We start from the raw sequence: 14173 nt of genomic DNA, 5'->3' as shown, positions 1-14173 counted from the left end.
CTTTACGTGGGTATGCAGGATGCTACAGTAAAACATCAGGTGTTTTGAAGTCCCAGTTTCACCCCTTATTAGTTAGGTGACTGATTCCCAGTTTCCTAATCTGTAAAGTAGAGATAATAATGCTTATGTCATGGAGTTGCTGTGAGGAGGAAATGAGATTCGATATAAAATCCACACCAAACAGGACCTGACTGATCCACGTTAACTTCCTTTCCCCACCTCCACTCCCCACCTCTGTTGTTCCCTCATCCAGTATATACCCACCCATGTCAGTAAAAACTATTATAAGTTTGCATCCTAGAGGAGTGGATTCACTGGCTAATGACACAAGCTCAGGCATGAAATGATATGCACTTGGCTGTTTGCGGCTTGAAAACTCTCACCCCTGACATTTTTTCATTATGAGTTTCATCTGAAGAGAGGTCTCAATAGAATGACCAAAATATGTCTTTCCCTCTGAAGTGGTGGGTGCCTCCAGTTACATTGGATGTAATTGTCCTATGTGTGTGCTTGGAGGAGCTTAGCATCCAATGGATTTGCTCAAATGGCATTGAGAAGCTCCCTGAAGTTTCAACCTCAGGCTCTCTGATAAATTGATTTTCTCCCACCATTCATTTGTGATTTGAAGCCCAACTATGCTGTCCCATCTGTCTCTTTTAGAGAAATGTACAACCTGCAACAACCATATACTGTCCCTATCTGTATAAAACAGGAGACTGAGTGTAATATATTGGTTAAGTCCATATTTAGAGTGGTTCAGCTGTTTACCAACTTCGTGACCTGGAGTAAACTAGTTAGCCCCAATTTCCTCATCTAAAAAAAATGAGGTCAACCTGATAAATTTGTTGTAAAGATTAAATGACTCAATATATATAAAGTGTCTGGTATGTAATAAGTTCTTATAAATAATAATTATTAATAATGGTGATAATCTGTTCTCCACGTGACAAGTGGTCATATCTTAGAACAAAGCCGAGAATGGTGCAGTTAACTGCAACAGAATAGAGTCGGTAGAGAGAAGCCAGTACTTAGAACTTGAATGAGCAATTTCAGAAACATACCCAGCTACTGGTCCTAGGAACTTTATCATGAGACACACCATTGTAACTGGAAGGAGACCCAATTGTCTCCTTGAAGGAACCAGATGGAAGATATGACTACTCAGTATGAAGGGTGGAATTCTGCCTATTAATCTCATTTATTTATGTTTCTTTTTTTTTTTTTTTTTTTTTTTTGAGCCCAAGTCTTGCTCTGTCACCCAGGCTGGAATGCAGAGGTGTAATCTCAGCTCACTGCAGCCTCCACCTCTCTGGTTTAAGTGATTCTCATGCCTCAGCCTCCCCAAGTAGCTGAGACCACAGGTGTGTGCCACCACTCCTGGCTAATTTCTGTATTTTTAGTAGAGACAGGGTTTTACTATGTTGGCCTGGATGGTCTCGAACTCCTGAACTCAAGTGATCCACCAATCTCAGCCTTCCAAAGTGCTGGAATTATAGGCATGAGCCACCATGCCCGGCCTATTTTTCTTTTTTCCTTTTTTTTTTTTTTTTTTTTCCAAGGTAGAGTCACACTCACTCTGTCACCCAGGCTGAAGTGCAGTGGCACAGTCTCGGTTCACTGTAACCTACATTTTCCAGGTTCAAGTGATTCTCCTGCCTCAGCCTCCTGAGTAGCTGGGATTACAGGCATGTGCACCATGCCTGGCTAATTATTGGTGTTTTTGGTATAGACAGTGTTTCACCATGTTGACCAGGCTGGTCTCGAACACCTGATCTCAAGTGATCCACCCTGCCTTGACCTCCCAAAGTGCTGGGATTACAGCTGTGAGCCACCACACCCATCCTATTTATTTATTTTTCTTTAAAAATATTTTAAAAATAAATAGAGATGAGGTCTTACTCTGTTGCCCTCTTCCTGCCAGCTGGGCTAACTGAGCACAGTAAGGTCAGAATGCGTGGAATGATGGGATTCCTGGCCATCTTTGCATCATTGTCTTGATGACCATGACCCAGTCATCCCCTGGAACTTCTGCATCACAGCCTTTAGCTCAGTCTGCTGCTGTGAACAGTATATGAAACTTCTATCCGTGATCACTTGGCTCTGCCAGGACTTGGGGTACCTGCTGGAGAGGATTTCTTGCAGGAAAAGGCCAAAGAACTGCGCTGGCTTTGACCTCATATCTAAATCCTAAGAGTATACTTGCTTCTGGTTTCCAGAGCCTGAATACTCAGAAATATAGCACAGAACCTGTTGGTAAGGATTCCTCTGGCTTTGGTTTACTCTGCCATGCCAAAAAAAAAAAAAAAGCAAGAATCAGGTTGTGTTAAGATTACAAAGGCTTCTCAGCAGTCAGAGCATGCAATCACTGCCCACTCCTGATTAGCTTCAACTTGCTGGACCAGCTGAGGAAAGCTGGGGTATTCAGAAGGTCTGAAGTCAGGGAGTTTCATAACCTCATCAGAATCTAGAAGGATGCGTGGATGGTTGCATTCTACAATGACTCAGGCACCCTGAATACCGAGGGATGCCTTTTGGCTTCTGCATTTAAAGACATTAATTTTTACCAGTGTAGAGGATAAGGGATAGATAAAGATAGGATTGGTTGGGGAAAGTTCCCTAGAGGAGGTAGTCCACATCCTCTCTGTCCACTTCTAAGAGCAACCTTCCACTTTTTTTTTTTTTTTTTTTTTCCTGAGTGAGTGAGTCTCTCACTCTGTCACCCAGGCTGTAGTTCAGTGGCGTGACCTCGGCTCACTGCAGCCTCCACCTCCTGGGTTCCAGCGATTCTCCTGCCTCAGCCTCCTGGGTAGCTGGAATTACAGGCACACACCACTATGCCCAGCTAATTTTTGCATTTTTAGTAGAGATGAGGTTTCGTCATGTTGGCCAGGCGGGTCTCGAACTCCTGACCTCAGGTGATCGGCCAGCCTCAGCCTCCCAAAGTGCTGGGATTACAGGTGTGACCCACCACACCTGGCTAGCTTCCCACTTTTGAACCATCCATTCTGTGATTCCTGAAGTCCTCTATATCTTCAACCTCTTTTTCCTGACATAACTGATGCAGGTTTTCCCCTGAAGACATTATTTCCCCCACTGCCCTTTCCATACTCCATCTACCACAGGACCAGAAACAAGATGAGCATTCATCTTACACCCCAATGCCTTCTGCAGACCCTTGCTCCTATGCCCGCAAGCAAAAACCTTTCTTCTGTTGAATTTCAGGCTGCCACATTAAACCACAGCCCCCTTCCTTGACCTACTACCATTGTCCTGGCCCCGATCCACCTCCGGTCCCACAATCACCGTAAGTGACCAGAATGTCCATGTACATAACCCATCCAACAGCTCCTTGACTTTCTCAACCCTATGACCTCCGTGTAACTTTAGTCACCCCCATTCTTGGACGATTCTTGAATCTCACTGGTTGCCTCAAATTACTCCACCTCCGGAAGCTTAAATTCTAGCATCCTATCCTCTTACTTCAACTTTCTGTTTCTCTCACTCCTTTCTGCTTCTAGATTTACTCTTTGATCTTAACAAGACCTTCCTTTGATTTTTCCATTTTCTTTCAGTCCATGTGACTCTCCTCTATCCAACCTAAATTCTTGGCTCTTCAACTCAATTACTGTGTCGACAAAACTGTCTATTCTTTTGTCCCCTCAACCCTTCATCTAACCCAACTGGAAAAACAGTTGGGCCTTCCATAAAGCAGGTCCCTGGTCATTTCTCTCTCCTATTCCCCCATAGCAATGAACTCCTTCATTCTCTTTCAACTCCCTGGTTCCTCTGTATCCCATTCTACCTCCTCTTATAAGATGGCCTCATTTAACACCTTACAAAGAAAATAAAAAGTATTGAAGAGTAATTACCTTAAGTCTTTGTTCCTCAACTCCAGTATGCAAAATTACCTTCATCTGTTCATATCTTTTTCTCTTTCCTCTCATCTAAAGCTAATCCTCTTACCTAAAGCTAATCTAAAACTAGAGCCACCTGTACTCTGAATTTTACCCCGTCTACCTCATCATGGGCCTGATTCCATCAGTTAACTCTCTGGTGTCATTAGTGTCTCTGTCTCTACTTGCATCTCAGAAACTTCTGCTCCAAGTAAGCCCCTGCTCACTGGGCCTTCCCCAGGCCTGGGAAATACCCTCTTTGTCCATTTCTTCAGGGGCACCATTGACAGAAGAAAGCCCGAAAAGGTGAATGATTTTTAGGAATGAGAATTTGGAATTGGGACTTTACTCTTTTTTTTGAGACAGGGTCTTACTTTCTCACTCAGGCTGGAGTGTAGTGGCACAATCCCAGCTCACTGCAGCCTCAATCTGGGCTCAGGAGATCTTCCCACCTCAGCCTCCCAAATACCTGGGACTGCAGGCATGAGACACCACATCAGGTTGTTGCCTAAGCTGGTCTTGAACTCCTGGGCTCAAGCAATCCTCCTGCCTTGGCCTCCCGAAGTGCTGGGATTACAGGTGTGAGCCACTGTGCCTGGTCTTGGGACTTTAGTTTTTAAAGTACAGGGTTTGATGGGCCATTCCAGCAGAAATGTCAGGTAGGAAGTTTGTAAATACACACGTTATCTTTAGGAGAGAGATTAATCCTGGACATACACTGTCTTCCTTACTCTGAGACATCAAAGGCATGTACTTAGGTATTAACTGGGATGGGGAAGTGTCCCTGGGTGTTTCTTTTCCTGGAGTTTTTTCCCAAAGGGCCTTTAAGTTTTCAGCATATAAACACATTTATTTCAAAGGCATTTCCATGACATTGAAGGCATAGATGTTACAACTGAATTTTATCCCAACCTCCACATGTGGAATCCAGAAAAAAAAATTCTCTGGTCTTGTGATTGAACAGGAAATGACAGACAGTGTCACTCTGGGTTCTTATTAGGAATTCCTATATTTTTACACCATTGGAGAAACATTTAGGGAAAATGTGCAGCCATGTTTTTAAAAAGGTTCCCAAAACTCTTGTTAGAGAATAATTTTGCTATTTCTCTGGGAGTCACAGCAAACTATTCTAAAGATACTTCCACCTCTTCTTTTGAGCACCACCTTCTAACATAGTGTATGCTACAATGAAAGTAGGTTGCTGGAGAGGCTGAGAAATGCTGATTTCTTGGGTAGCATGCCTTTGGCCTTTGGTTGAAACTACTCCTTGGAAAGTTATTATATGCCAAATTCCCTCTGATGGATAATTGATTTGTCAGTCTCAATTTCTTCATTGTATATTTTAAAATTTATCTTATGTTGTTTTGAACTACCAAAATCGGCACACTCTTTTTGATGATAACACACTTTGGTTATAAATATCATTGCAAAGCGCACTTGAACATTCATCAGAAACTTGAAGATTTTGTTAAACTATGAGGATGACATTCATCAGGATGGCATTCATCAGATTTCGTTAAACTATCAGGATGGCATTCATTGAATATCTGCAATGCAGCTCTGCCAAATGGTCATCTGTCTTCTCTTTGAATCATGAGTCATTATACAGGTAGATGAAAACCTGTAAATAAAAAGATAGATGAGAATTATAAGACTAGAAAAGTCTTTTAAAGATTGCCTACTAGTTTTCAGACAATAAACTATAAAAGCCATTTCAAAGGATAATATTTTGTAATCTATTCCTGTCTCTTTCCCTTTCTTCTTTCCTCTCTTCTCTTCTTCCTTTTCCTTCTCTTTACACAAAACATTTCCTGAGCACCCATAACATGCCAGATGCTATGTTAAGTATGATAAGTATGAATGATGAATGATATAGTAATGACTAGAATCAGATTCTGCCTTTATTTATTTATTTTTGTTTTGGTTTGGTTTGGTTTTGAGACAGAGCCTCACTCTGTCGCCCAGGCTGGAATGCAGTGGCATAATCTCAGCTCACTGCAACCTCCACCTCCCGGATTCAAGCAATTCTCCTCCCTCAGCCTCCTGAGTAGCTGTGACTACAGGCACCCGCCACTACGCCTGGCTAATTTCTTTATTTTTCTTTTTAGTAGAGATGGGGTTTCACCATCTCTTGATGGTGAAAAGAGATCAGGAGTTGTCCAGGTTGGTCTTGAACTACTGACCTCAGTTGATCTGCCCGCCTCGGCCTCCCAAAGTGCTGGGATTACAATCATGAGCCACCGCACCCAGCCAAGTTTCTGTCTTTAATACTCTGTTTAGAGGAAAGAGAGGATGTTACTACATCCAGAAACCCAGGTGAGACATCTGTGTTCCTTAACTCCACTGGATGATCAGGCAATATTTTGATGGAGGTGATGCTTGAACTCATTCTTTAAAGGACAAGTAGAGTTAGGGGAAGTAGGCAAGGGGAAAGGGGCATTCCAGGCAGAAGAGATATTGTAAGTAACATCATGGAAAACTGAGAGCACATGGTGAAACTGTATAGGTGGCGTGGCTTGAGCAAATTGTGTGACTGTGATACAGGAGAGTCCTCATCCCCCCTACTAATGATGACATTTAAGTAAAATAAAATTAGCTCTTATTTTTAACCCTCTACTGTGGTAGAATTCTTGAAAAGCTGAGAAGAATAAAATCATATTCTATGTCATTTAATCAGAACCAAATACAAGGAGAGGAAACTCAAGGGAAAATTTTCATCCATTCAATTCTTTCTTAGTAGTTATTATTTGCTGAGGGCAATGGTTATTAATAGGAACAGTCAAGGAATAATTTCTCGATTATTCTCAGCTGATTTTCCTGGCGGTATTTCATTCAAATCGGAAGAATGTTAATTCCATTTTTCATAAGATAGGGGAGCATGACCATCTGTGTCAAGAAGAAATGAAACCTCAAAGAGTTCCAAGTTAGTTTGGATCAGTTTCAGGAAATCCTGACTTTTATTTGATGTGGCCCATAAGTCCAATTATTATACTCACAAGAAAGGCTCTTCAAAGACTGGCTATTAGCCTCATTTTACATTCAGGGACAGGAAATGACAAATCTTAAAACAAGGACACAGGACTTTTAGAACTGATGTCACTGAGAGTCTCTCTCTCTTATCTTTCTATCCTTCTTTTTGATCTGCTTCCTTCCTCTTTGCCCATTCTTTTTCTTTTTTTGTCCCCCTATTTTTTTTCTTAATTTATATCTTATGCCTACCAGTGTTTCCCTAGGTAGTTTAATATTTCTAATGGTGATACTTGTATTTATGACACTTTCCCTAAAAAATATTTCAAATAATTCTTCAGATCATTCACTTCCCAAGGATTGTCAAATAAGTTCCTTTTATGGCTTCTTACACACTCCTATGTTTGACAGAGCCACACCTGAAATGGTAGGATTATTGTCTTTGCGTCACTCAGATGCAAGTCTTGTGGAGGATTCAGTCTCTCCCTAACCCTGCCCTGTGAGATAGTTTTAACAGAAATGTGTATGAAGACATGCATGGCAGAATCACCAGATCAGCCAGTGACTCAAAGCTAAGATCATAAATTACAGACTCTATATCCAAAATGATCTCAATTGGTTGGAATGCTGGTATGAAATCAATAAAGCAAAATTTAAATCAGATGTAAAGGCTGGGTGTGGTGGCTCACACCTGTAATGCCAGCACTTTGGGAGGCCAAAGCCAGCTAATCACTTGAGGTCAGGAGTTCAAGACCAGGCTGGCCAACATGGTGAAACCCCGTCTCTACTAAAAGTACAAAAATTAGCTGGGTGTCGCGGCACATGCCTGTAATCCCAGCTACTCAGCAGGCTGAGGGAGGAGAATTGCTTGAACCCAGGATGCTGAAGTTACAGTGAGCCGAGCTTGCATCACTGCACTCCTGCTTGGATGACAGAGCGAGACTCTCTCAAAAAAAAAAAAAAAAAAAAGGAGGAGACCCGCTAGATCTCAGAATTATAGCATTAGTTTCAGTTGACCTCATCTCCCTCCTACCTGTGTTCCCCTCTCTGCCCAGGTCCTTCTGTCCTTGTGAGTTCTGAAATGAGTCTAAACTTCTCCCATCACAGTCCTTCTCTCTAAGTATACAGATTTATCTCTCTATTGTGATTGAGGTATGGACAGAGTTGGCTCTATGAGAGTACGATCTGTGTTGCTGCACAGAGTCCTACACTTAAATGGACCCCATGCTCAGTTTCCTGTCTCCTTCTGGAAATTCTTCTTTTCTTTTCTTTTCTTTGTGCTGTGTTTGGCAGCATATATACTAAAATTGGAACAATACAGAGAATTAGCATTGTGTCTGAGCAAGCATGACACACAAATTCATGAAGCATTTCATATTTTTATTTATACAAAATAAAAATTTTTTTAAAAGTTAAAAGTAATTTTATTTAATTGGCAAATAAAAATTATACATATTTATCATGTACGAAATGATGCTTTGATATATGTGTACATTATAGAATGGTTAAATCAAGCTAATGAACGTATTCATTACTTCACATGCTAATAATTTTTTTTGTGGTGAAGACACTACAAATCTACTCTTTTGGCTATGTTTCAAGTATGCAATACACTATCGTTAACTATAGTTACCATGTTGTGCAATAGATCTCTTGAAACTTCTTGAAATTCTTAACAATTTTTAAAATGTGAAATTCTTAACAATTTAAAAATGTGAAATTCTTAACAATTTTTACATTTTTTTTTTTAGAGACAGAGAGTCTTACTATGTTGTCCAGGCTGGTCTTGAACTCCTGGACTCAAGTGATCCTCCTGCCTCAGCCTCTGGAGTAGCTGGGTTTACAGATGCAAGCCACCGTGCCTGGCTTTAACAATTCTTAAATAAAAAGTGTGGCATTTTCATTTTGCACTGAGTTCCACAAATTATGTAGCCAGTCCTCGGTATGGGAAACATCCTTTTCTTCTCTGAGCAGTTGAAGTTTTCCAAAAGGAAGTTTTAATATGAAAATGAGGTAGCAAACAAACAAGTTGACTATGCCAAGAGTTAGCAAAAATAAAATTTCAGATTACAGGTGAATCTCAAAGTGAACTAGCACCAAGCCAAAAATGGAATTAGTCAGCACTGTAGAGACAGTCCATAGCATTTGGCTCCTTTCCACTTCATTTGTAGCTGCCCAAAATGTTAAATAAAGAAATGCATGGGATCTGAGATGGATTCTGTTCGGCAACAAAACCAAACTGTAGTATCTGTAGGATTCTGCCTATGTTAGGAATAGACCCTACGTCACTGGCCGTAGCTCCATCATCACTTGTTAGGCCCATTTCTGACCCTCTCCTTCTGTTCTTTCAACTCATTTCAGATCTCCGGGGCTCTGGCTTCTTCAGTTTGGCTGCATTTACTTAATATCTGTTTTCTAGCCAACTGAAAAGGTCAGTTTGTTATGTAAACTGGAGAACTCTGGCTTCCTTACTTATTATTAGCAAAATATAAGCTTGCCAGATTTAGCTAATTAAAATGCAGGATCCACAGTTACATTTGAGTTTTAGACAAACAATGGATACATTTTTAGTATATGTTCCATATATTGCATGGCATGTACTTATAGTAAAAAATTATTTGTCTAACTTAAATTCAAATTTAATTGAATGTTCAGCCGGGTGCAGTGGCTCACGCCTATAATCTCAGTACTTTGGGAGGCCGAGGCAGGAGGATCACCTGAGGTCAGGAGTTCGAGGCCAGCCTGGCTAGCATGGTGAAACCCCATTTCTACTAAAAATACAAAAAATTAGCCAGGTGTGGTGGAAGGCACCTGTAATCCCAGCTATATGGGAGGCTGAGGCAGGAAAACCGTTTGAACCCAGGAGATGGAGGTTGCAGTGAGCTGAGATTGTGCCATTGCACTCCAGCTTGAGCAACAAGAGCAAAACTCCATCTCAAAAAAAAAAAAATTTAATTGAATGTTCTGCATTTTACCTTGGGACCCTGTCATCATGGGTACCCATGGATCATGGGCTGCCCTGAACATACAGGAGATGCCTACTATCTAACTTCCTTGGAGGTCATTGGCATGTCTTCAGTTTTCTTGGGACCAAAACACTCTTGGCCTCATCTGATGTCAAATTCTCTGCTCCTGCAGTTTCTGCCCCCTCTCAAGTTCCCACTTCAACAAGAGAACAGAAATTACTGACGAATCCTGGGTTTATTGAACAATCATGCCTCTTTCTCAATTTACCTGAACAATTCTTCCCATTTACTCAAGTTCTCTTTTGTAATTCTATTTCCAAGTACCCCCAGAAAAGCAACTGTTACCAGATTTTGCAACAGAGATGTTGACTGGTTTTCTCATCCATATATCTACAGTAGCCACTGTATTGCATGGCATACAGTGGAATTCAATTAATGTCTGTTGGGTGATTGAATTAGTTAATTAAAAAGAATATTCCCTATAGGTTTTTTTCTTGGAACAGATAGAACAGTGTGTTCTATTTTATTCCAGAGGGAAGAACCAGGGCCAATAGCATGAACACTTAGGGAAATCATTTTGACTTCAACATCTGGAAACTTTTCTTACACCAGAGATCAAGGTGGTGTTGAGAAATCAAGAGCTTCCTACCCTTGGCAATGTTCAGAAGGAGGTCTAATTTCCACCACTATGGCATTGCTGTCACAGACAGAATTTCTGGACTAGGGGCAGTGAGAATTAATTATTAAACTACTTCCAAACCTAAGAATCAAGAATGCTAATGCACCCTCTCCACACACACACTTTTATTTTTTCAGCTTAAAAGTTGCACATGTTACTGAGTTCTGCTCTTCTGAGAACAAGGACATATAACAGATGCATGCACACGTTAATGATGTGTCAACTCCCTTTTGTTTCAGGCCTTACAGAGCATAAAGACAAAGAGGTGGTTTCTAGTAATGGAGAGTAAAAAGCCCTTAACTTTTCAGTTAATCTTTGATTTATGTTTCTGTGTTTGTGTGTGGCTAGGCTCTCCTTGGCCTTTTCAAAAGGAACATGGCATAACCACTGAAAGTGTGTGGTAACTGACTACATGTCCATGGGGGGAAATCTTACGTTACTCAAAACACAGCTGCTAATGAACACCCTGCGTTAGTCCTTCAACACGAGAGAAAAAAACTATTTGTGGGTATGTAGGCAAGCACAAACATTCCCCCCAATAACCCTGGAATTCTTATATATCTCACCCCTTTTTTTTTTTTGAGACAGAGTCTCGCTCTGTCACCCAGGCCGGAGTGCAGTGGTGTGATCTCAGCTCACTGCAACCTCCACCTCCCAGGTTCAAGCGATTCTCCTGCCTCAGGCTCCCAAGTAGCTGGGATTACAGGGACCCACCACCATGCCCAGCTAATTTTTGTATTTTTAGTAGAGACAGGGTTTCACCATGTTGGCCAGGCTGGTCTCGAACTCCTGACCTCAAGAGATCTGCCCACCTCGGCCTCCCAAAGGGCCGGGATTACAGGCATGAGCCACCATGCCCAGCCTCACCATTCTTTTAATGTAATATGTGAGGGAAAGGGAGAGATGTTTGGGGTGAAGTAATTGTGCATATTTGAGCAGCATATGCTGTGTATGAGGTGGGGGTAGGGAGATAGAAAGGTATTGTGGGGAGGGGACAAGATGTGTGATGTCCACGGGGCTATGGTGGGGAGTTTATGATAGCTTAGCATGTTGTGTGCCTGTGAAGGCTGAGTGGAGGCCGCTGTCATAGGCTGTGTGTGTGTGCAAGTGTGTGTGCACACATGCATGAGTGTATGTATGCATGTGCATGCAATAAAGATGGTTGATGGAAACCAAGTGTCTGTGGTGGGTAGGATGGTGGGCAGAGTGTATATATGTGTAAGTGGTCGGGGTTTATATGAGGGTGAAGGTGGGAAGTGTGGTAACTGACTACAAGTCCATGGGGAAAATCTTATGTTACCCAAAACACAGTTTTGAGTAAGAGAAGTTTGAGTTTTATAGAAGAGAAATAAGTCTATGTGAAAGGACTGAGCACAAGTGCGTTTGTGTTTTTGTGTATGAAAGAAACTGTTGGTGGCAGCTAAATGTGAGGAATGGATAAAGTGGTAGGGACAAAGCCTAAATGTATATAACAGGGTATTGTGGGAGTGAGGATTGGCTGTAGTGTGTGTATGAGTGTGTACAGAAGTGAACAGAGTGTGTGTGAGAGAGAGAGACAGAGTGAGAGGGAGGTAGCTTTGGGGAATGTGTGCTTATTTATGGATGGGGTATGTTTTTGAAGCGTCAGTGGTGTATGGACAGGTTATATGTTTATGTCTGAACAAAATGTGACAGAGAAAGTGTGTACGTGAATTTAGGTCAGAGTATTCAAGTAGCGGATGGAGCCCCAGTGTGTGGGCCGGTGGTAGACCAATGCATACATGTTTGTGGCAAGTGTGCTTGTTTGGCAAATGTGTGTGTGTGGTGTAGGCCCCATGGTGATGGTGAGTGAGACCCAGAAAAAGGAAAGCCAAGTCACCATTGTGCAGTTTTTCTGTCTGACCTGCTTATCCTGTTTCCATTGTCTCCAGAGACCAGGAAGGTATACTAAGTGCAGGTTCAGAGCAAGCTGATCGTGAATAAAAGAAGACCTTTAGTCTCCTCCCTATGGATTAGTCATGCCTAAAAGACAGGAAGGCAGTGAGGTGCCAACACAGTTCTTCCTCAGCTGTGCCCTGGGCATGGCCTTCCATGTGCTCTCTGACAGCCCAGGGGAAAAGGGTACACCCAGGATGTATCCACCCCCAGGGCTTTGTGCCGCCATCCTCTCAGCATTCCCGAGTCCCAGCCATGTGACACACAGGCCTCTTTGCTTATATGCAGTATTAATATCTCATTCACTTCTGTCCCAGAAATCTGTAGACCCATAGAATGTTAGATCTGGAAAGACCCTCAGAGGTGTTCTAGATAGTGGTTCTCATCTGGGATAATGGGGGAAAGGACAGTGGCTATAACAGAATCTGAGAGTTTGATTGAAAGTGGGGATGACAGGGTGGTTCAAATTCTAGGGAGCTTTAAACCACGTAATAGGGGAAATGATAAATATGCCACCTGAGTTTCAGTGAAAACTGAAAGATGAGCAATCATGACCTTTACAAGGCACTGTGAAATACACGTTTATAAGAGAATAATTTTATAATAGATAATGGACTAAAAATATCAACTGGCATAGAAAAACGTTTTAATGCATCAATGTGTGTCTTAAGAAGAGACACTGGTCTTCTCAAATTATGAAGCTGTATGCTTAAGAAATAGGAAATCTGCCAGGCGTGGTGGCTCACACCTGTAATCCCAACAATTTGGGAAGCCAAGGTGGGTGGATCACTTGAGGTCAGGAGTTTAAGACCAGCCTGACTAACATGGTGAAACCTGGCCTCTACTAAAAATACAAAAAATTAGCTGGGCGTGGTGGTGGGCACCTGTAATCCCAGCTAGCTGGGAGGCTGAGGCAGGAGAATTGCTTGAACCCAGGAGGCGGAGGTTATAGTGAGCCAAAATCGTGCCATTGTACTCCAACCTGGGTGATGAGAGAAACTCCTGTCTCAAAAAACAAAAAGAAAGAAAGAAATAGGGAATCTTCCACCCTTTTTGCTTCCTCAATTTGCCTTCATTCCTTTCACTGGGCTTCAGATTTAACTAGAGAACTTAGAGAAAATAATTTACTGAGTCTTTTAACAAACCTGTCATTTCCTCTGCCCTTTCTTTGATCCCAAGGTTTTTCCTCTTACTGCTTAAAAAGTAGAACAATAAAAAAGAACCCATAATTTATATTTTATTGATTTAATTTTTTTTAATTTTTAATTTTTGTGAGTACATAGTAGGTGTATATATTTGTTAGGTACATGAGATGTTTTGAAACAGGCATGCAATGTGAAATAACCATATAATGAAGAATGGGGTATCCATCTCCTAAGCATTTATCCATTGAGTTACAAACAATCCAATTATACAAACAATCCAAATATACTCTGTTATTTTAAAATATACAGTTAAGTTATTATTGACTATAGTCACCTTATTGTGCTATCAAATAGTAGGTCTTATCTATTCTTTCCTAACCTTTTGGTGCCCATTAACCATCCCCACCTCCCCTGCACCTCCCCTGCACGACCTTTCCCAGCCTCTGGTAACCATCCTTTTACTTTTTATGTCCCTGAGTTCAATTATTTTGATTTTTAGATCCCACAAATGAGTGAGAACATGTGATGTTTGTCTTTCTAAGAACTGGTAATTCAGAATCAAAGAGATCTCTCTTTATTTTTTTTTTTTTTTTTTTTTTTTTTTTTTTT

At 41.4% G+C, this 14173-nt stretch overlaps 1 non-coding gene across 1 annotated transcript; it reads left to right on the top strand.

Annotated features, from left to right (window-relative positions):
• Positions 1 to 8137: 8137 nt before the first annotated feature.
• On the top strand, positions 8138 to 8242 carry LOC112608848. The gene has a single exon (XR_003116122.1). It is a non-coding gene; the product is annotated as a U6 spliceosomal RNA (small nuclear RNA).
• Positions 8243 to 14173: the final 5931 nt, after the last annotated feature.

Source organism: Theropithecus gelada, chromosome 15 (assembly GCF_003255815.1).
Source record: "Theropithecus gelada isolate Dixy chromosome 15, Tgel_1.0, whole genome shotgun sequence".
In the NCBI taxonomy this organism is placed as follows: domain Eukaryota; kingdom Metazoa; phylum Chordata; class Mammalia; order Primates; family Cercopithecidae; genus Theropithecus; species Theropithecus gelada.
Note: the sequence above shows the minus strand (reverse complement) of the source record. Positions and strands in the feature narration are given on the sequence as shown.